Below are 21,906 nucleotides of genomic sequence, written 5' to 3'. Positions count from 1 at the left end.
TTGTCACTGTAGAGGGTAGGCTTTACATGTATTTAATACTAAACACGTACAATGCACCACTGGTTACGGGAACGGTGTACTTGATCAGACTGTCGCTCTTCCTGTTTTCTATAACACGAACGACTGGGAGCAGGAGATTAGGAGTTGCATGATACAATGTATGATACTGCAGCATGGAGAGTAAAGCTGGAGGACCGACCACACTGTAATTGTATACAGTGTGTCCTTGTGAAATGATCACGCGTTACCGGTGAAACCCGCCATCTTGTCTTATTACCTCATTGATGACTACATATTGTTCATGCAAAGGTTTATATAATAGCAAATTCGATGCTCCATATACATTTGCCACTACTTCGGTTTAAACAAATGCTGTGACTGGTATAGAATTGATGATCTTGATTGCAATGTATTAGACGTCACTTTTCTAGAATTATTGAAAATGCTGTGAATTAATTCAAAGCGACCAGGCCTCGGTGATGCTTACCCCATCAGTAGAATCATATTTAACAATCGGACATTGCTCTCGGGTATGTTGGAGTTCCTTGTGATGCCCAGTACATGTACGTCATGAAGCATCCTGATTGACTATGTAGACTTTCCCTATGTTCGCCAAATGTTCTACGCAGCTGACTACACTTTGAATCATTCAACGCGCCGATTGTGACCTGTCGTACATTATTTACAATTCACATCTATCAAAATGTACAGTTCTTACACACAGTTTTGTACATTTTTGGAAATTACGTATTTCCAAAATGTGAATTGGTCTTCCAGCTTTAAGTGGTTTCTTTAAATTATTTCTAAACATATCGGTCTATTTTATTTGACTGTGCATGTTTTCTTTTTTGCATCGAAAACAATTCACGGTCTGTTGGTTTAAACATTTTCCAGGAACAAGATCACTAATATATTACAGTTACTGTGAATGACGCACTATACCGTGAATATATGACAGTGTCTTAACAGACATTTAATACGAAACTAATCTGATAAACGGGCGCCTCTTCCCTCAATGTAAGTGTACGACATGATGCTAGCTGATGTAAATAGCGTTGATCTGTCAATGAAAGAATACAATAATCTGTATAGATTTACAATAATATATTTAAACGTATCTAATATGTTGCTTAAGAGTATACGAAAAAATTTTAAAAAGGACTTTCGTGTGTGGTTCAATTAATCCCATCTCCATTACCTCGCGTTGTTAAGGGCTGAAGAAAGACGTATACAATAAGCGGAATCGATCTCGTAATCCTATTTGACACAACGGTTTCAGGCGAGCACGTTACCCTTGACCAATGTGGACAATTCGTCTGAAATCCCGAAATACCATGGTGAATGCAGCCGTCCTCTAAACTTCCAAATCATTTCGTTTCTTTTTTTTTTTTTTTTTTTTTTTTGATTGATAAAGTTATAATTCTATGAACCAATATAGTTCAGTGATACTCTGTTATAGCTTACTGCTCCCTAACTGGACATCAAATCTATGAAAATGATTTCTGTTCACTCAATCATATTTTAGTTATGAAGGGAGTTCCCACAGGAAGTCGCCTTAAAATAGCGAAATCTGCCTTTGACCTTACATTTATCCTTCGATAGAACACAAAGTATAAATAGCGTCACTCCAATTTTTCACACACATGCTCTTCAGTAATTGTACTTCATATTCAAATCAGTTTTGCTTGTTCTAAGCATTAAAAATTACACTTCACTGCTGCACCGCTATGGGGCAATTAACTATCTAGTTGTACTGAGTCCTTTATGTTTTTCTATATCTGCATATTACTGCTTCAGTTATTTTCACGGTCTTTTGGTTTCATTTTGCTTCAAGCTAAAATGTTTTGCGTTGCGTAAGCAATGGTGCACAAGATTATGTTATGTATTACAATACACAGTGGTGCTTGCTTTTTGAATGCACAATATATCTGAACAACCCCATATTTTTTCCAGAGAATTTGGCCAGAAAAATTACTTTTGCAAATGATACATATGGTCTATCTCTATTTTTGCAGTGCGTATGTTCTGGATCATGACCAAGATGGTTTAAAAAAAAAGAACTGTAACCTGATTTGCAACTGTGCATATGTTTAATACTTATTGCTACTCAACCGAATTAAGGAGCAGCTGTCGTGTTTGTACTCCAGAAATAAGTTTAGTCGGCCTTATACTTGGTCACGATATTCAAGAAGGGAATACAAGTGGACCAGACCTTTGGGGTCATAATCCTCCAGCAGAATACGGGTTTATGCATATGTATCATGTACCATTTTTACAGTAGCAAAATAGACAATCTGTATTACTACGGCTTAAGCAGAATTTAGCAAGACATTTAACTGTCTTATTTGGACTTTATTAGAATATAATTGGAAAAGACAATCACTGTTACTTTATAACACAGTCACTGATCCCACCATTCCTGTGTTATTTTACCTGGAATAATTAACTGGTTCCAAGTAGAGGAGTATGAAATGTACCTCAGCATTTAGTCTGTGTTAAAATTCTAGTTTCCAGCGTGTAAAGAAAACAAGAAGTGGGCGGTGAAGATTTGCTGCTGAGGAGACATTGGCGATCCACGAGATGTCAGTTTTATTCCTGTGCAATACATGTACATGTAGCTATTTATTTACCTCATGATTTTTTATTCTGAGGAAATAATATTCAGTACATGTACCTGATAAGGTACCAGTCAAGCAACACCTAAAACACTTCACTTTTACAAAAATAACATACACAACAGGTTACCGGTCAAATCAGACGGAAAGTATCAAAGTTTAAAGATCGTTTAAAAAACTGGAAAGTTGTTCTTCTTATAAGAAAGTCAATGTATTTTGATTTTGAATTTCTTCTCTTTTTTTTTCGGGGTGGGGGTCGGGGGGGTCGGGGTGGTGGTTACTCTCCGTATTTAGCAGGTAAGTAGCCGTGAAGGTTGACCATAAACACCGTAAAGTCAGGGCACTGCCCCATCCTCTTGGGCGGGTAGGCATTGCCATTCTTTCCACGTTAGCAATCTATACCCGTCTGAACAAAGTCTACCTACCCTATAAAAACTGTTTCACGTCTTAGTGGAAGAGATTGAATGTCCACCAACGAGCCCCAGGTTGTTTGATGAGAGGACTGGATTACAACCGCCGTGCACAGAAACCTGTTCGTGTTTACAGATTACAACTCCGTAATCAAACGAACCGCTCAGATGTGACGTGAGCTGTCTTTCGCGTTGTAAACTTGCAAGGCGTTATGCCTTATCTTTCCTTTTTTCTCAATGTTATTATCATACGCCATCAAGGCTTCTGTTTTATCCCATGGACTTTCAAATGTCTGTGCTAAACTCGATAAACAACTCAGTTTATCCTTACATGTACATACGTCTGCTAATAGACCAAAGTTTGGGAAAGTCGTCAAGGGGTGTCAGTCAGACAGCCAGTTCACAAACTGTGTTTTTTTTTCTGAATGTCTTTCAATGACCTGCCTGTAAGAAATCTATGGTAACCTCTGACATGTCAGTCAACAAAACAGATAATGTAAGTAGAATATCATGTGAATTCTTGGTGTATGTGTCAGAGCAATTTTCTACAACGAATCGAGGGCTTGATGTTCTGGCCGGGGATTACAGCCAGGTATTTTTTCAGACAGCTGGAAAAGAGATTTGGTTTAACCTAACCACCGACGTGTGTATTTTATTACCCAAGTTATAATATATTACACAATAGTCCACCTGGTTATCTGCTGCTATCATATTTATATCAACTAAGGCTCTTGTGCTTAAAGTAACCATTTAGTACTAGATTTACGTATAATAAGCACGTACAGGAACAAATGTTAGACAAGTGCATGTGTGCTGATGAAATAATGTGGTACATGTACATAAACACCGTAATAACCGGAAAACAGTTAAGTTTGTCGTGAATCTTATGAAAAATGCGCTATTCACAATGTACAGTCTCCTTAGTATAACTAGATATCCGGTTTCCGTATACAACAGTGAAGAGATCTTGTTCTGCATCTGTGTCGTTTAAAAATCCTTTTATACATAACAGCGACAAAAGATACTGACTTACAACACTACCTCCCTAGACTCTTGGCGAACACGGTTCACATTTAATAATGAGAGCTTTTAACCAAGTAGTAAAACAAAAGCATGTTCCATTATTGCTACCATTTAAAAATATGCAGTGAAATGTGGTTAAAATGAAATACAGGCCAATCCTACAAGTCGTTAGATATACACAAGTTGAGACATCCTGCTAAAGTTTAAAAATGATACAGCCGTAGTCTCAAATTCTTGTCTAAATGTCAGATGGCACTATTAAAATCAATGTGACGAGAAACTGTTACAATGAGTAAAACATTTAAAATCAGTCAGTGTGTTAAAAGAGAGGAAAACATAAAAATGGTGCAAAATCAGATGAAAGAGCGTCAAAACTTATCTGCAAATATGATCTTTATTATTTTTTGGATTTTACTTTCAAGAGAAAAGGCTATTTGAAAATATTTTTGTATGGTGGGTATTTGGGACCAACTTTTGGTATTTACCGTTGTTACATAATGATGTTCTAAATTAGGATGTGATGCATGTCTAATAAATTTATTTGAATGTAAATGTGTTGTTTACACCAAAACATATGTATTCATCCTAACTTATGATAATACCTATAAGGATATTAAAATATAAATTCGATCCAAACTGAGGTTTAATACATTTATTAGCTGAAAAGAACATATTCTAGTACAAAAATATCTATTATGACATTGTTAAACAAAGTCTGTAAATACCAAAAGGTGCTCACAAATACCCACCATACAAAAATTATTTCAAGTGTCTTTTTTTTCAATTATTTCAAGTGTCTGGAAAAATCGGAAAAAATATTGAAAACCACATTTAGAAATAATTTTTCGCACTCTTTTGTCTGAACTTTATGTCATTTTTATGTTTTCTCCACGTTTGAGATCATCTAAAAGGCCCCTGTAGACGGCAAGGGAGATAAATGCTACAGGCAAATCCTGACAGGTTGACAGCAACATATACTGCAAACTGGAATGTGTACAAATAGGATAAGTAGAGAACAACATTATTGTGTTAGTACATCTTCCGTTCACAATTGCATTGTGAATGCTACATTCTCTGTACAGTGGTACATGTATCTTTAGCGTATCTTTAATGAGACGCTAAGTTTGCCTCAGAGTTGTGTACAGTCTGGCCCCTGACGTGTCCCGTGTGTTAGCAGATTCGTACAGTCCGCTATTTTCATTGTCATTAGGTGACTGTGATGGCGCACTAACGTCTTCGTAGGCTGGGAATTCACCGATGGGTTGTACATCGGCCTCGTTCGTGTCAATTTCAATTTCAACTCTCGGGTCAGTTCGTCTACTTCGTCTGCTTTCTTCCATTGATGAAGAACTCCCAACATTCTCATAAGAATGCCCGGCTTGAACAGATGATATGTTGTCATTTGAATTATTATTTTGCGACGCAGAGCCTTGAGACTTCCATAATTCCACTACTTTCAAGCCCCAATGTTTCCTGTGTAAAAGAAAACTAATTTAAATGAGGGTGTGTCCCTACAGTTTTCATGTTTTATTGATTGTGGAAAGTTTATGTTTCTCGTACATTTCTTCTCTTTCCAAAACCTATATATTGCATACATCTACATAAAGAGTAAGCGCAGAGCAGCAATGATAGTGTTACAAATGACCAGAAGTTATACATACCGGTGAAATCCGGCCTTTCGTCAGTTTATATCAACGATATTGTGGGTTTGATTCTAGATACTTGTTGTGTTAATATAAACTGCACAATACACGTTCCTGACCTAGAATTACTCAATATGCTGTGTTGTCATCATATTTGATAAGGAATAACATAGAAAGATTGCAAATGGAGAATTCTGAATTATGCAGGAAGGCACAAAAAATACGTAAGTCCCTTACCGAATAAGAACAACAACAACAACGATCACCGGGATACAAAGAGCTTCCCCGAATCCTACTGCGAGCCCGACTGTTAAGGCATTACAATCTGAAGCCATGGAATTGAATCAAATAATGGATATTTTTAATATGTGCTAGTGACATAGGATGGGATATTTAGAATCTGACATAAGTAACACGAAAATACATGCAAGCTTTATTCCACCTGCTAATATTTTGGCTAGGAACGTATGACAAATTGCTTTATGCTTTGAACGATCGACGACAACTGAACAATATTACCATTATGGCTATCAGGGAAATCCATGTAGGAGAGCAGATATTATAAGGCAATTTGCTACAATGAAATCAAATACTCTGCAAAAATATTAGTTTACCTAAAGTATGGTTAGTTAACGCTAGTATGAGACAGTCTGGTTTGGTTGGGCAAAATTTTTACATTCAGAAATTAATGAGGACAATAAAGTGTTGTTCATATTTATTTATTTATTTGGTTGGTGTTTTACGCCGTACTCAAGAATATTTCACTTATACTACGGCGGCCAGCAATATGGTAGGTGGAAACCGAGCACATCCCGGGTGAAACACACAACCATACGCAAGTTGCTTATCAGACCTTCCCACGTACGGCCGGAGAGGAAGCCAACATGAGCTGGACTTGAACTCACAGTGTTGTTCATACGTCAAAAGTACTGGTTTCTTCAGTGTTGCATAAAATAACCGAGTAACACAGCAGCATGAACAAATACCGAAAATAATTAAAAAAACTGTCAATTAGATACCACACTTACCGGACTGTACGTTTCTGTTTTGGTTAGGACCGGCTGCTGTTGTTGTTGTTTCAGGGCCAACTGATGCGGTGAATTTGCTTGACTGAGCTGAGTAAAAGTAATGAAAAGCAGATGTAATGATCCACATAGGGTTAAACTGTGTTTTACACACACAGTCATACCAAATTATGTCGTGCATGTTTTCTTCTTTTGTTTTTTTGTTGTTAGATTTATTTGTACTTTAAAGTAGATTCGATTAATTCATAAATCTTAATACGTGTTAAGAACAGTCAATGATGTGTGTTTCCCATTTAAGTTTTGAAAAAACATTGCGGTAAAACATCATCTTCTGTGTGATACATTTATAAAACTATACAACAGCCTGTTCTATTACTGATGTGAGCTGCGTTTGCAAATATCCGTGCTATTATTAAGCATACCTTATGTTTAGGTATTTCCTATGGATGGAGAATATTTCCAAAAACGAGAACAAAGGAATAAAGTTGGTACCTTAAAAAAGATGAGTACCCTAAATTGCATGTGCCGTTTCTTTGCAAGAATTTTTTCAGATAAACATTTACAAAATAAGGGTGGGATTTATGAGCTGAGTTTTTTATGCAATTTGGGCTGTACATTTATTATGCCGACAATGTACACTTGTACATTGGGTTGTGCGTATTGGGATTGAAGTACTTTTTTATCTCAGCGTTGACTATATCTCCAACATTTTCCCTGGCTTGTAATCTTACATGTTAAAATTGTCGGGCATCTCACTACCCCTAGCCAAAGATATCGTTCAGGCTTTACTGTGATCTTCAAATTTATAACATTTTGCGTGCTTTTTAATAACCCTAAAGTTTTCAAGACAAGCATCAAAAAGTGACAACAAGCAACCAAATGAATTTAACACCACTCCCATGAAAGGACATCAGGGTTTGAAATCTTTGTATGTTCAATATTGCTGTAAATTTCAACTAGGGCTACAAATAGATAGTTTACTATAAAACATGCGTAGAAAGAAAAGAGGCGAGTGTGAGGATGAAAAATACATCAAAGGCATCCACACTAAAACACAATACGTGCGCTTCGAGTGAATGAGACTCATATCTGTTTGTACACTGACCTTTCAGAAATCTTTACCCTTTGTTTCTAAGCATACAGTGTGACGCCTGGCCAAATCTTCTACACGTCGGAAGTCGGAAAAGTTAGTCGACAGGAGCAGATTTCCGCCAAAACATAGTTATTACATGTAGATAGTTTAGTGATTTCCTGTGCGGAAATGACATATTCCCCTATACCACTATACTGTTGTTTTTTGCATCAACAAATGGTGTGCCAAGATGTCTGGTGCATTGTCCATGTACTCACCCAAACATTGCCCGGTAGATGATTGTGTGGCTTCTTCTGAACACTGACACAGGTTTTTGTTATCACCTGAAGAGTACGTACACGTGGTGTTGTCAGAACAGGTACTGTCTACAAGGCTACAAAGTTCTGCAATATACAGGATAATGAGAACACACGTTTAGCCGTATATCTAATCGTCAGTAATTTTTATACTATAGCACTGGAATTAGCAGTGCAACTGTCTAAATCCATGCTCAATTCTGCCCAATGTTTAGATCAAAATAGCAGACAGTTATGTAAAAGCTGTTCTGCGAGCAAGGTCTACCGTGTACGTTCATGTCGAAAAATTGATGCGCCGCTAAAACTATTGTGCCCGTCTGCTAAATTACATGTTAAGATTTGAATAGTAAATGTTTTATTTATTTAAACAAAATATATGGTCGACTAGTGATTTCCTCAAATCTGATTTTCGCTTGAAAAAAACAAATGCTATGTTCTCCATTGATTATTCATTCTAGCTGCATCAGTATGTGGTGTTGGAGAGGATGAAGGTGTGTTAAAATGTTCGAGTATGAGAATCAATCTAAGTGAGTGTCTTTAATCTGCTCTTTCAAACCGAGAGAAATTATAACATTAATCAACTGATTGATACGCTTTTCTTTCCTGATTGAGCCATCAGTGTGCTGTTGTGGCCCAGTGTTTCAATTCCACGGAATTCTGGTTTGGTGCAGAAAAACATTATGACATTCTGCTATATGCATCAATAATCTCCTGTTGCTATTCTGTAATGAACTCGTACACCACTTTTTACCCATGATTAATTGCAAAATCAGATGATTGCGTCATAAGGCAAGCATCCCCCAGTTTTGTCACGTTCGGTACAAAATGCATCCCACAATAGCACAATAAAAACCACGTTACGCCTCGAAATTAAGACATGTGGACTGTTTGTCTACCAGGGAATCCGTGGAGACGTATGGAAAAACCTGAACAAATTGCTAGATTTAAATACCCATTATTGGCCGAGTATTTCAGCATGGTAACAAACAAACACTGGGTTGTTATGATTACTATCATGACTATTTAAAATATTCCAATTCCTTCTATTCATATGTGCATAGCTGTGTAAATCTGCAACAATACGGAAGAATATTGCCTTGTATCACCGATGTCTGTGATGTCGGCTGACAACAACAAAGAGCAGTTGTGGATACACATTTGGTTATCAATTCGGAATTACAGCGGCACTTTTACAGTTCTAATGGTATGCTTACATTAACTTACCCACACAGTACCACAGGGATGGAGATGTGCCCTTCAGTTCTCTTGGTTTAGCATTGTTGAATGAGCATCTGCACTCACTCCTGTCAGTGTTGCATTCTGCTCTGTAACTACACAGCTGATCCCCACATTCTGTAACTCCCCCACCTTAAGACACAGACAATTATACATGATTATCAACTGTACATAGTCTTCCTGAATCACACTAACCTGCCATTCACAGACATTTCCAAGAAATATTTTGTCTTGTCTTCTTGAGAGACCACAAAATTCATCTTTGCGTTGTCTCTAACCTTTGGATAGAGGCAGTGATACTGAGTGTATTGCATGTGCAATTTATTCCAATGTTACACTATGATGTCTTTTACAGTTTTTACCCATTTTATAACCTTTATAATCTTATGATTCGCTATGAAAGCGTTTCTTTGAGGCAGTTCCATTGAAGGACTCCTTGTAACTAGATGGGGATTTGCTCCCCTATCACTCCTTAACATATCTATGTAAAATTATCTTGACTCACGTAACCATCTTTTTATTATAAATGGAATTCCCTGAGGAAAAATGTTTTAAACGCAGCAAAATCTGCCGTTTATTTTACTTTTGTATAAATCACATCAATTCATTTTTTCCCACACATGTTTTTACCTACTCTATTTCATACTCAAGTAAGTTTTCCTTGTTTTTATTTGTTTTTACTTTTCTTTTTTTGCATGAAAAATTACCTGACGACATCATTCTACTACAGTGGATAGCTTTTTAGTTGCAAGTTTTCCTTTATTTATAGGAAAGTTGCTAAACACCATTTTTTTTGACACAGAAAAGAAAGTATTTCAATATCTAGGACGTACACATTCGTAAGTATCAAATTCTTGCACTGCACAAAACTGCCTTATGGTTTTACACCGGGGTCGAACTTTCTCTTCCTCCAGCTTTGCTCGTCATGTAAAACAATTATAATGTGGATAAATTCTGTGTAATGGATGGGTGTACAATAATGGGACGGTTGTTTCTTCGCATAATCGTAATTAACTTATAGCCTACATTGAGTACTTTCACCATGTTTAGGCTGTTATACAATCTGATGATTAAGCAGAGTGCTGTATTCCACCGATATTGAAAACGTTCAACTTACCTAAACAGTAAAATAGAGAAAAAGGATTACCGTCCGTCTTCCTCAGATCGCCATTGATAAACAAACATACACACTGAATCGTGCTGATGTCACATTTAGCTCCATAACCACACAGTGAGTTTGTTCCACATTGTTCAGGTCCAGAACCTAGTAACATAATTCAGTCAAATTTGAGTTTAGAAAAGATGCAGTTCTGTCTCCTTAATCCGAAAAGACAACGGACGATGAAGCCAAGATTTGTCATACAGCGAGAACGGAAGAAAAGTGGGGAAATGCTCCGTAAATAATTACTTAGAATATGTGGCCTGTACAGAGAGACCGTAGCTACAGTAGATTGTTCGCCCCAGAACTACATTTACAATAAACTATAAAAAAAAAAATCGCCCTGTCCACAAAGAAATTAAAAGGTGATTGTAATTCACATTATACGGACTCCTGGTCAACCAGTTCCTTTTCCTTGCTCTAACCTCTTAGTAATGAGTGCCAAGCGAGGCAGGAACAAATCTTTGGTATGACTTTGGCCTCCGGACTTTGAGTCGGACGCTCAAACCACTAGGCCACCAAAGCGGTCTTGGAGGGGATTGCCGGCAAACACCATTCAATTTTCAGACTTGTGACATTTTATTAAAATAGTAGAGGCAGCCAAAAAATAAAAAATAAAAAACCTCACAAAAAAGCTCGTCTGTCTCATTTTCACCAATAGTTATTTGTATGAGTTACGGTCTATTACTGGATAAACTTCATTCAACACTGATTTGAGTTACACGTTTAATAAACTTCCATGTATGCAGAGATTTGGCAGATTTTAAAACAGTTAAGGCGTGTCCATTGTTTACCTGCAGTAACTAAAACAGGTAAAAATGTAACTGTTTAAAAGCACCTGTCCCATGCACATGTTTATACAAAAATCTCTGCGTTGCCACGTATGGAAATGTGTTTCCACATGAGAAGTAAACGGGAATGCACAGGATACAGGCTATTCACTTCATGATGTATGCTTTGTTTACCGATCTGATCAAATGGAACATACTTAACAAATCTCGATATGTATAGCGTGCTACTTATAGAGTTTTGTCAGCAGAAGTCTCTCATCTTCTATAACACACACAACGCATGCAAACCTCCTGTAAGCTAACAGTCGTTTTGTATGAGAATTTTGCGGGACTTAGTATTCGGGATATTTGTTTCTTTACCTGTTTATATTAGGATTTATCCATGACTGCTGGTTTGTGTAAGAAAGCTTGTAGTAGTGGTAAGATACCTCACATGAGCGTGTTTGACATGTTGGTACACTTGGAGTGTTATTCACTCACCCAAATTCTCAGCTGTGCTGTGTCGCAGGGTTAACACTTTCAAATATCCGAGAGACATCAAACACCTGAGGTTATATCATGCCCTCCAACCATAAAACTAACCCCCAGGGTATGACTGCATTTTGCTTGTGCTAAGCAGCAATCAGATATGTAAAGAAATACATGTTTAACAGCGGGAGCTATTCGATCTTGGGACCTCAATATACAGGACCTTATCCACTGTGATTAGAACACCACAGTAGGCAACCGAGTCTGCATGAGAGGACTCCTTCATGCTGTATCCATATCTTGTATATATATTTATAAATTTAATTTATCTTAATGTACCTGTTTAAGAATACGGGGATACCTGAGTGGTTTACATTATATCCCTGTGTGGGTTAGGTCATATGTACATGTTTGAGGAGAAGTCACCGAATAATGAATGAAAGAATGTTACTGCCTTAACCGAGGTGAGAGGGGCCTATGTGGCCGCCACGTTTAGCACTCCAATTTGAAATATTCAAATTTTCAGTGGCGATACGGAAGTACACAAGTTTGTGATGACTAAGGCACCTTATAACAAAACCCTATCTTCTTTGGGATCCCGTCGATTCCTTTTATAAGATTACGTCGCATTGACATGGGTAGCTATACCCAGAGGATGTCTCTTCTCACAGTTCAGCTCATTGTTTACGATTGTCTGTAAGAATATCTCACCACATAATTCTGTATTTGTCGATCTACATACCTCTGACATCTTAAACAGGTGTAAGAAATAGCGGAACAGACGACATTGGTCTGACAAACACCAAGTGTAGACTGTTGAAACAATGGTTTAGATCGAGAATTACGAAAGCCATTAGTAGCCACATCGGTCAAGTATTCGGATTCACCTGTGACGAGTGTTGCTGTCAGACTAAATGTTAAACCCGCTAAAGCCAGAATCTCACTCCAGTGTCTTGGGAGAGTAGGGACTGTCATCGTGCACACGTTAGCTATGTACACCGTTTGCGTAAATTCACATTGCACAAGCCACTGTATTTAGGTGCGTGGATATTGAATTTCCCAAATGTCTACAACAGTCTGCCTTTTCTACTGCTATATTGTATACCACGGGACTGGTTTGTGTGTGTATATATCTTACGTCCTTATTGGAATGAAACGTTCTACCCTAGAACATTCATGCTTTTTCGTGATCTATTTACATGATTTATAGTTTATTGTTTTGGTGATTAATATGGTCAAGAAATGGTTAATGACAGGACTGTTTCTATTTTCCAGCAGTGGAGGTTTGAATATTAGCTGTTATCATGTGGAGATGTATGTTTTAGGCTACAGCGTCAAATACATACTTATACCTGGCTAGCTTTCGGCACGTAATGCTTGATCACGTCTGTTTGTCATTGTCACTCAGTTATGATACCACGAGAGTAGTTTGCTTTCGTATTTACTTTACTCTTCACCGGTCGTAAGGGAGAAGGTCTTCGGATGGTCGTGGGTTTCCCCCGGGCTTTACCCGGTTTCCTTCCACCATAATGCTGGCCGCCGTCGTATAAGTGAAATATTCTTGAGTACGGCGTGAAACACCATTGAAAATAAATAAATATTTATTTTTCGTCCTTATTGGAATGACACGTACAGCACAGGGCGATTCACCCTCATCCGCGATCTGTTTATTGTTTTATTATTTTCTGGTTTTCTGATGACCAGTAAGGGCTGTTTTTATTTCATAGCGATGGACGATTGGACAACCGCTGTTTTGAAGTTGAGATGTATGTAATATTCTACAGCTTCAAATACATTCTAATACCTGTATGCTTGCTCACCTCTGTTCGTCTAAACAGCCGAAAGTTGTTCTGAGATGAAGCAAAACATCGGCAAGAGTAAATAATATGGTGTAACCCGTGTCTTAATGTTCTTAGGGCTAAAACCTCAAAAGCAGCACAACGCTATGTAATATATTCAGCCCAGTACTCAAAGCGTGGAGTTATGATGTATCTGTGTGGATATAAACTGACGATCTACAGTACATACATGTTATACCAGCTGAAATTGTGCACAGATATTTTGGAAGGTACCCTCGGAAAACTACTGTGTAAGAGTGGTACACAGAATTGTGACAAAAATGCACACCCATATGCCTGTGTGTACTACAAGTACACAACTTGTGGGAGTTGCATGACACATCCAGAAGGACATGTGTATGACTGCTGCATGAGTGTGGTTCAACAGCATAAATCTTCCCCGGATTGTCATCGTATGGATGAAAATTCTTGAATATTGTGTTAAACAAAAATATAATAAATATTAAATAAATAAATCAATGAACAGGAACCAAACACTAGGTCTAATGTCTAACGGATCACAAAATACTGCCGTATTTACCGACTTGTGACATGTCTCTCTGATAAGAGTTATGAATATATATCGTTTTCCTAAGTGGCGAAACTAAAACATGCTTACCTCACGATTGTTCACGTCGGGACCTCCTTCATTCGTTTATTGACTTGATAGCTGATTAGTGCAGTACTAGAACAACTATCACTTTTACATTGTCATTGAGTTTTGTAACATCTTACCGACGAAGATTTATATACGTTTTATACGGGGGGTATACGTTTTGGGCCGAGACGGTATGCTAAATTGTGATACCTTTGTTGAATATGACACGGCTTGTTAATCATCTTATTTTACGTCTGTGGTGGTCCGTGAATGATACAGGCCTGTCCCACAACACTGTTTGAAATGACCTAAAGATACAAGGGCTGGATAGATTTTCTCTCTGATTCCAAAGTCCGGTCCTTTTCGACTCACAGTTTCTTACAATCGCTTTTCTACTACTGCTCTCCACCCATAACTTCTTTTCATGAAGAGTTTACAGTGTGGGTAACAGATAGATTATTTACTTAGTTTTTGATAAAAAATACAGACAGCATCCTAGGGCTTGATTCTATAGAACTGACATAATGGGCCGAAATCAACACTAGGTATTGCACTAGGTTAGAACGGGCAAATGGATTCTAGTAGCAGGAGGTCTCACGTAGGTCTCTTATGGCGCCGAAATGGGTCGTATTTCTGGCTATTACGAACACATGGGAAACACCTCGTATCAGATTCATCTTCTTCAATTGAGGTACTGAAATAATCTTGCAGAAATAAATGACCGGTTATCTGAGCCCACCATACACACGAACGCCATGTCATTCTGACGCATCCGACTGCGACGTGTCGTCTTTCTCGCCTTTGCAACACCTGTAAGACAGATCTTGTCAGATACACCTTGCCCAAAAGATAGTTAAACCATGGCAGTACTGTACTGAAATATTCTCGAGTGAATAAGCAATGAGCCTAGACTACCACAGACACGGTCTGACGGATCCGACTGAGACGTGCTCTTGATCCTCTTGCTGTTTCAATATGGGATCATCAAATCTCAATAATCATCAAATACTTGTACATTGGAATCGGTGTTGATCAAGAGTGTGTAGAGGTGCTCTGATGGGTACAAATTGTGCACCCTTTTGGCCGGCATGTACCTGCTTTCATATGAATACGAATAAATGCAGACACTATTTGGGAGTAATCCTTCCCAGCTCTAATCTTTCTCATTCACTAAACGGCATATTGACGATTTGCTGGCTGTAAACAATCCGTATATAGCAAAGGCTCTGAAAGGTATCTACCCAACTTCGATGAATATAAAGAAAACCACATATTCTCTAGATGATGCATTGTACCCGGACCTTTCTACAAAGACCAAAACGGTTTCCTCTCTCGCACTCTACGACCAAAAATATAGTTTCAATTTTGACAATGTAAATTATTCTTACTCAGACCGTAGTATACAGAAGTGCCCTGCATGTGGCATGTATGTATCTCGCCTTGTACCATTTGCTAGATCCTGCGTGTTGTTCGACGATTTCATTCAACGTCCCAAGTTATTACTGCAAAAAGTAGCGTGTGAAGGTTATTCCATCAAACGCCTTCACTCCAAGTTTCTTAGGTTTCACAATGGATATAATTTTCTTTTAAGTAAATATGAACAGAGCGTGCAGAATTTCTGGCGCTCGGCTTTCTGATTGCGTCTAATTCCGCTCAACCCGTGACGAGGGGCTGTTCATCCATCGTGTTGAATTAGATCGATACGTTGAATATATAAACAGTTGCAATCAAAGCGCAACTCAGATTCATATTTTGTGATTGACAACTGATATTTGCGGTTTTGTACTCTAAAAAAACAAAAAAAGCCATATCATTCAGTCTCATCGATGTTTCCTTCATTTCAGTATTACATTATATTGGATACACCAGCAAATGTGATCAAACATTTCCTTGTCGATTTCTATACATGTATAGGATAGTATTTGAATCAGTAGCCCATTGCTTATCTCCGCGTTATAACAGCCATTATCCCCACATCCATCGCTGTCAAATAAAATCAGTTCTGTAATGAACCAATTCTTGACTGTATTTGTCCAAAACGATAAACTATTAAATGATATAATAAACCACGAAAGAGGGTTAACCATGTTGCCCAGTACACGTCATACAAGCAAGGAAGTAAAATACATACACGTACGAAATAGCCTGGTGGTATACACCATGACCTATTAGAGCGAGAAGTAGTAAAGTGAGGTTATAAAAATTGTAGAACTCGTGCATTTTAAACTTACACAAACCGAGTACAGACCCCTAGGTGTATAGTATGACATTCCCTACCCTCTCCACACGCTGGGGTGATATCCTGACTTTAGCGGGCTTAACATATGTACTGACAGCCACACAGCCACCAACCGAGTCAATGAGACTAAGCCTTATAAATCATTTGATGCCATCACAATCTCTCTCAGATCTGGGACATGGTATGCAAGCCATTCTGTATGTGGAAATCCCCGTGTAGAGCAAACCACAGCAACTTAATCAAACTTTTTGGTAAACTTTTAAACGCGTTAGCCTGAAACACCTGCATGGGCTAACTGAAATCACCTAACTATGGCCAGTTACTGACGTCCTTTTCCACGTCAGATATACACATTTTCACATCACATTGGTGCTAAGCTTTTGTCCTTCAAGAAACTTCAGACTGTGCAAACGGTTACATGTACGACTTTTTTCGTCAGAAAGGCCCCCAAAACAGGGATCTTTGAAATCTGCTTAAAAACAATATACAGGTACACAGCTGAACTAATTCTCGGGTTACGTATTTGTAATGTTTATTCTTGCATGTACCATTAACTTCTTCTCCTCAGTATATATTTTCCACACATTTTAGTGCAAGTGCAGAGAATGCAAATAATGCCACTGTGTATGGAAAAAAAAGCTAACACGCTCAATACGGAAAAAATTTGTTCTCTCCATTTTCCACCATCCTCGCCGTGGAAGGGATTTTGGCATCACCGTTCTCGTTTATTACACATTATAGAGCCAGAATTTTACATATTTTAACATAGACTTGACTGATTTATGTTATTACTTGTTAGCGCGAAAACACGTGGGTCAAACTCAACGTGTGGATATGGAACTAGGTGTGATATCAAAACGAGTCAATGTGTGTGTTTGTCTGACAATGGAGACAAGAAGATAAGGGAGGGTAACCCTACCCCTCTATTTTACTGTTTAGGTAAGTTGAACATCTACGCTATCTGTAAAGCTGCACTGCTTGCTCATCAGAGGATATCACCATTATATACATTGACTTTTCTAACAGCCTAGATGGTGTGTTTTAAATACAAACTAGATTGCCTAAGAAGATATAGTTGCGACTGACATGGCGTAGTTAGCATGTCCAGGTATGCTGATGGAACAAATTTAGTGCTTGGTTATGGAACCATATGTGATAGCTATGGTTCCATAGACACGACTCACAACGACGAATTAAGCACGATGGGTGATGGTAATACAATCTCTACAATTCACTTTTTGGGTAAGTTGAACATTTACAGTATTAATGCAATAGAGCCCATTTCTTGATCATAGGGTTATATCACTCATAAATACGTTTTACTGTAGAATGAAAGCTTGAGAATAACATGTTTATGTCACAAAATGCAGAGAATATTTTTGTTTCTATCTTGGAATAAAATCGTGTTATTTTGCAAGAATAAAATAGCACATGTTTATGTCACGGGTATTAAATTGTTATATGTTCTGAAATGGTGGTCTTATTTATTTATTTATTTCACTGGTATTTCACGCCGTACTCAAGAATATTTCACTTACACGAAGACTGCCAGCACTGTGCATGTTATGCTGGAATTACACCGACTAGAGATAAGGTCTTAAGTAAACGTTGTAATAAGAAAATGGCAAATGCTTATACAAAACGGTTCCCACAGTGATAAGGAGACTGGATATAAGGATAGTAAAAATTTAAACTAACTTCTGTGGTACATTTGTAGGTGTTGAATTATATACCACATTTTCAAATGAACGTTCAAAATTATAGGCTTATGTCGAGTGACATGGTAGTGAAGTATATGTAGAAATTGCACCAATGAGGGATCAAGTCTCACTGCCATTAGCCAAAGGATCAGAAAGTACACAAGACACATCTGTTTGCATGTCGGTAGTGATGATCAGCTTTATTTGTCTGTGCCCTAAGGTGAGGGAGTCACAGAATGTGGAGATCAGTTGTGTGGTTACAGAGCAGCATGTAACACGGACATTGGTGGGTGTAGATGCTCATCCAGAAATGGTGTAGGAAGAGAACTGAGGGGTACATTCCCATCCCTGTTGTACTGTGTGGGTACGTTAAAGTACATTAGACATGTAAAATTGCTACTGTGACGCCAAATTAGCAAACACATGCATAACCGCGTATGGGACACAAAAAGCATAGTAAAGTATAGTTAAAAAAATTAGGCGACATCACAGACTTTGACGATGTACGCCTGCACTTAAAAGTGGGTTGCAAAAATTTAAAGATATATGTAAATGAGAAGAAATCTCAACCACAACGACCCATTCTTTATTTGTTACTACACCGAATGGGCTAATGCTGATTATTTAAATTTAGGTATATGTCCACATTTCTGAATTACTAGCGGTAATATGTGCTTTATACCGCCTCTGTATTATTGGTTTTGTACCAAACAACAGAACAGTTCAAGCAATGTTTGTAGCGTACATGTAGTACTGTTTATGTCTTGTTATGCATAAATGTACGAGTACACACATAAATTGGAAGTTACTTGTCTTTGAACGCAATCAAATGATTTTACAATTAATCATGGGTAAAAAGTGGTGTACGAGTTCATTACTGAATAGCAGTTTATTACTTGTGAGATTACTTGTGCAAATATCAGGGCGCCATAATGGCTTTCTGCTTGAAGTCAGTTTTCCGAGGAAATAAGAAACCTGGATATCAACAGCACATGGAGGGTTCACTCAGCGAAGAATTACGTATCGACCAGTTGATTAAATGTATATTTTTTTCTTCTTTAAAAGGGCAGATTAAAAACGATAGTATGCATTGTCGGATTTCCTTTAAAAAAAGCTTCAATTTAATGAAATGACAAATATGTTGTTTTACATTGGACTTTTTCTGAAATAATTAAAATGATTCTAATTTATTTATTTATTTGATTGGTTTTTTTACGCTGTACTCGAGAGTTTTTCACTTATACGACGGCGGTCGGCGTTTTGGTAGGAGGAAACCGGGCAGAGCCCAAGGGAAACCCACGGCCACCCGCAAGTTGCTGGAATATTAATTCTAAATGATAGTCTTAACTTATTATTTAGCAGACAGACACAGGGTAACAGTTTTAGTCCTACATGAGCCCACGCCTTGACACAGGTACGACAGCCCTTGATTCTACAGAGCTGCAGAAATTTATATTATATTTGTGCAGTACTGTAGTATATTTTAACTGGTGTCAAGTATACCTGTACATGACTGTTGTTCTTATCCTTTTTGGCAGAATCCTGCAGTTCAGATAGCAGCTGTAATGACACACGAGATGTACGGACCCATCTAATACTGGCAGGCACCTGTGTAACTGTTTACCAGGAGCAACACTGTCACCCACAGGACAATGCCTGTGTGTGTACTAAAGGTTGTATTTGACTATTGACATATAATATAATTGCGGAAGTGCCAAAATCCAATGTATTAAGTTAACTGACCCACGTGGCTCAGAGTCTTTGCCTCAATTGTTAATATATATCATTGCTTGCGTAGTTTTTTGCTGGAGTTTGTCAGACAGATGTGGTCTATTCCGTCATTACTTACACGTGGGTAGCATACCCGATGCATGTAGTTCGACACATGCTCAGTTACGTAGTGGGATGCCCTTGTAGGAATACATGCAAAAAGTGATTAACGTACAATGTGCGCGTATAGCTTATGCTTATAACTACCCGAGTTAAGGCTTCCAAGATTAATAAATCAAGGATGTGATCGCAATTACTCAGTGCAATTAATACAACCATAAAAATCTACGAAACATTTTCGTTTTCTTGACTGCTAGTGCACTGGACTCCAAATACTTCATTTCACTGTTAAGTTGTTCCAGAAATTCTGCCAGTGGAGAAAAAAGGGGAATATATGCGTCAATACAGGCATTTATACACTATTGATTAATAGTTTGATTTTCTCCCACTTTCTGACATTTCAGCTGTGCGAGATAGGCCCGTTTTCTTGACTTCTAGTGCACTGGTCCCCAAATACGTCATTACGCTGTCAACTTGTTGCAGAAATGCTGCCAGTGTCAGAATATGTGCAGACAGAAAAAAAAAACACGATGCCTTCAAATATTTGACGCGGTGGTAACAAAAAAGAAAAAAGCAGATATGGTAGAATGAAATTGTTTAGACAATTGGCATCCTTTAGTAACCGATACTAACCACTTATATTGTTATGTATGACTATTTAACGTTTTCATGTACTGTTAGTCTGCGGACCTTTGTGAAAGCATAACATGCCCTGTTATATGTGTACAGCGCGGACCGGATCGAAAGCACCTGTTCAATGCTTCGTTTATTTCATTGGCGGTTAATTCTGTGTTTAAGAATAGTTGAATCCACCTGGAACGTATATAAGCCGTGTTTTCTGTGCAGAGTGGAGGTATTTTTGCTGCATCCACTGGGAGCCAGGAGAGTGTGCGACGCTCTCGTATCGAGTCCATTATATTGATATGAGCTGGTGATGCCAGTTTCGTTTGGGAGGACAGATTTCTATGCCGGCACCGTTTGTGTACCACAGTAGTACTGATGTCTGGTTTAAGTGAATTTCTGCGGAAGTCACGTTTATTGGTGTTCGGATCTTTATTATGATTATACAGTGTTGACTGTGTAATTTGTTTAACACGCTGACCTCACCTGACCGACAAGGTCGTCACGGACTCTAAACTGAAGTTTTCAGTTTGCAAAGGACGTTCGTTCTGCCACAAGGTGACACTTCTCTACGTCTCTGAACGGCTCGTTTGTGAGTTTCCGCGGGAGCTGTGACTGATCTGAAGTGGATTATACCTCCATGCCTGTATTTACCCTGTGTTGTGCTCTGCGGGTGTGACGTCATTCAAAGGCTTGACTGTTCCAGTTCTGTGTAACCTGTGTACTGTGTTCGCTAACCTGGCGAAGTACCTGACTGGGACAATTTGTGACTTGTGTGGATTGTGTGTTTATCCCATGGTCTTTACGTTGGATTTCCTGGAAAACGTTCCTTGGGGTGCAAAGGTGAACTGGAAACTTTTAAAGACCGGTAATACTGACGTGTATGTTTTTTATGTTGTTGTTGTTGAACTGTCTGTAAAACTGTACGTCTCATTTTATATATAAAGCATTGTTTACATTATAATATTGAGTCACTGAGTCTATTTTCTGTTGCTGTTTTCAATACCGTAAAAATATATACACATATAACGTTGAGCAAGGTGATGACACGATTACACAAGTATAAATGTCAGTCTCATTTCGTATTTGCAAGTAACGTTACATCTATCGCAACAAGCTCAACAATCCTTGTTACCACAAAGGGAGACCACTCAGAACAAGGTAAACTCACTGATTTGGTAAAATTGTAATCTGTATGTTAGTGGTAAACGCAGAAACTCCACTACACCCACAACCACGGGATATATATGGCCACAAAGTTAACCTCACGCGTACATTGAGCTTTACCTTCTAAATTCCTTCCGTGATACCTTGCTGATGG

General features: G+C 38.2%; 1 protein-coding gene and 1 long non-coding RNA gene across 2 annotated transcripts in view; both read left to right on the top strand.

The window, feature by feature from the left end:
• The window catches only part of LOC135463203 (uncharacterized), a 28,987-nt gene extending 8,381 nt beyond the window's left edge, over positions 1-20,606 (top strand). The window contains exon 2 of the long non-coding RNA XR_010443540.1: positions 19,673-20,606. This is a non-coding gene — a long non-coding RNA (uncharacterized LOC135463203). The remainder of the gene's footprint in view (positions 1-19,672) is intronic.
• LOC135462875 (uncharacterized) overlaps positions 1-21,906 on the top strand; it is a 315,472-nt gene that overhangs the window by 193,736 nt on the left and 99,830 nt on the right. The window lies entirely within an intron of this gene.

Source organism: Liolophura sinensis, chromosome 2 (assembly GCF_032854445.1).
Source record: "Liolophura sinensis isolate JHLJ2023 chromosome 2, CUHK_Ljap_v2, whole genome shotgun sequence".
NCBI classification, from domain to species: Eukaryota; Metazoa; Mollusca; class Polyplacophora; order Chitonida; family Chitonidae; genus Liolophura; species Liolophura sinensis.
The sequence above is the reverse complement of the archived record's forward strand: the minus strand, read 5'-3'. Positions and strand labels throughout refer to the sequence as shown.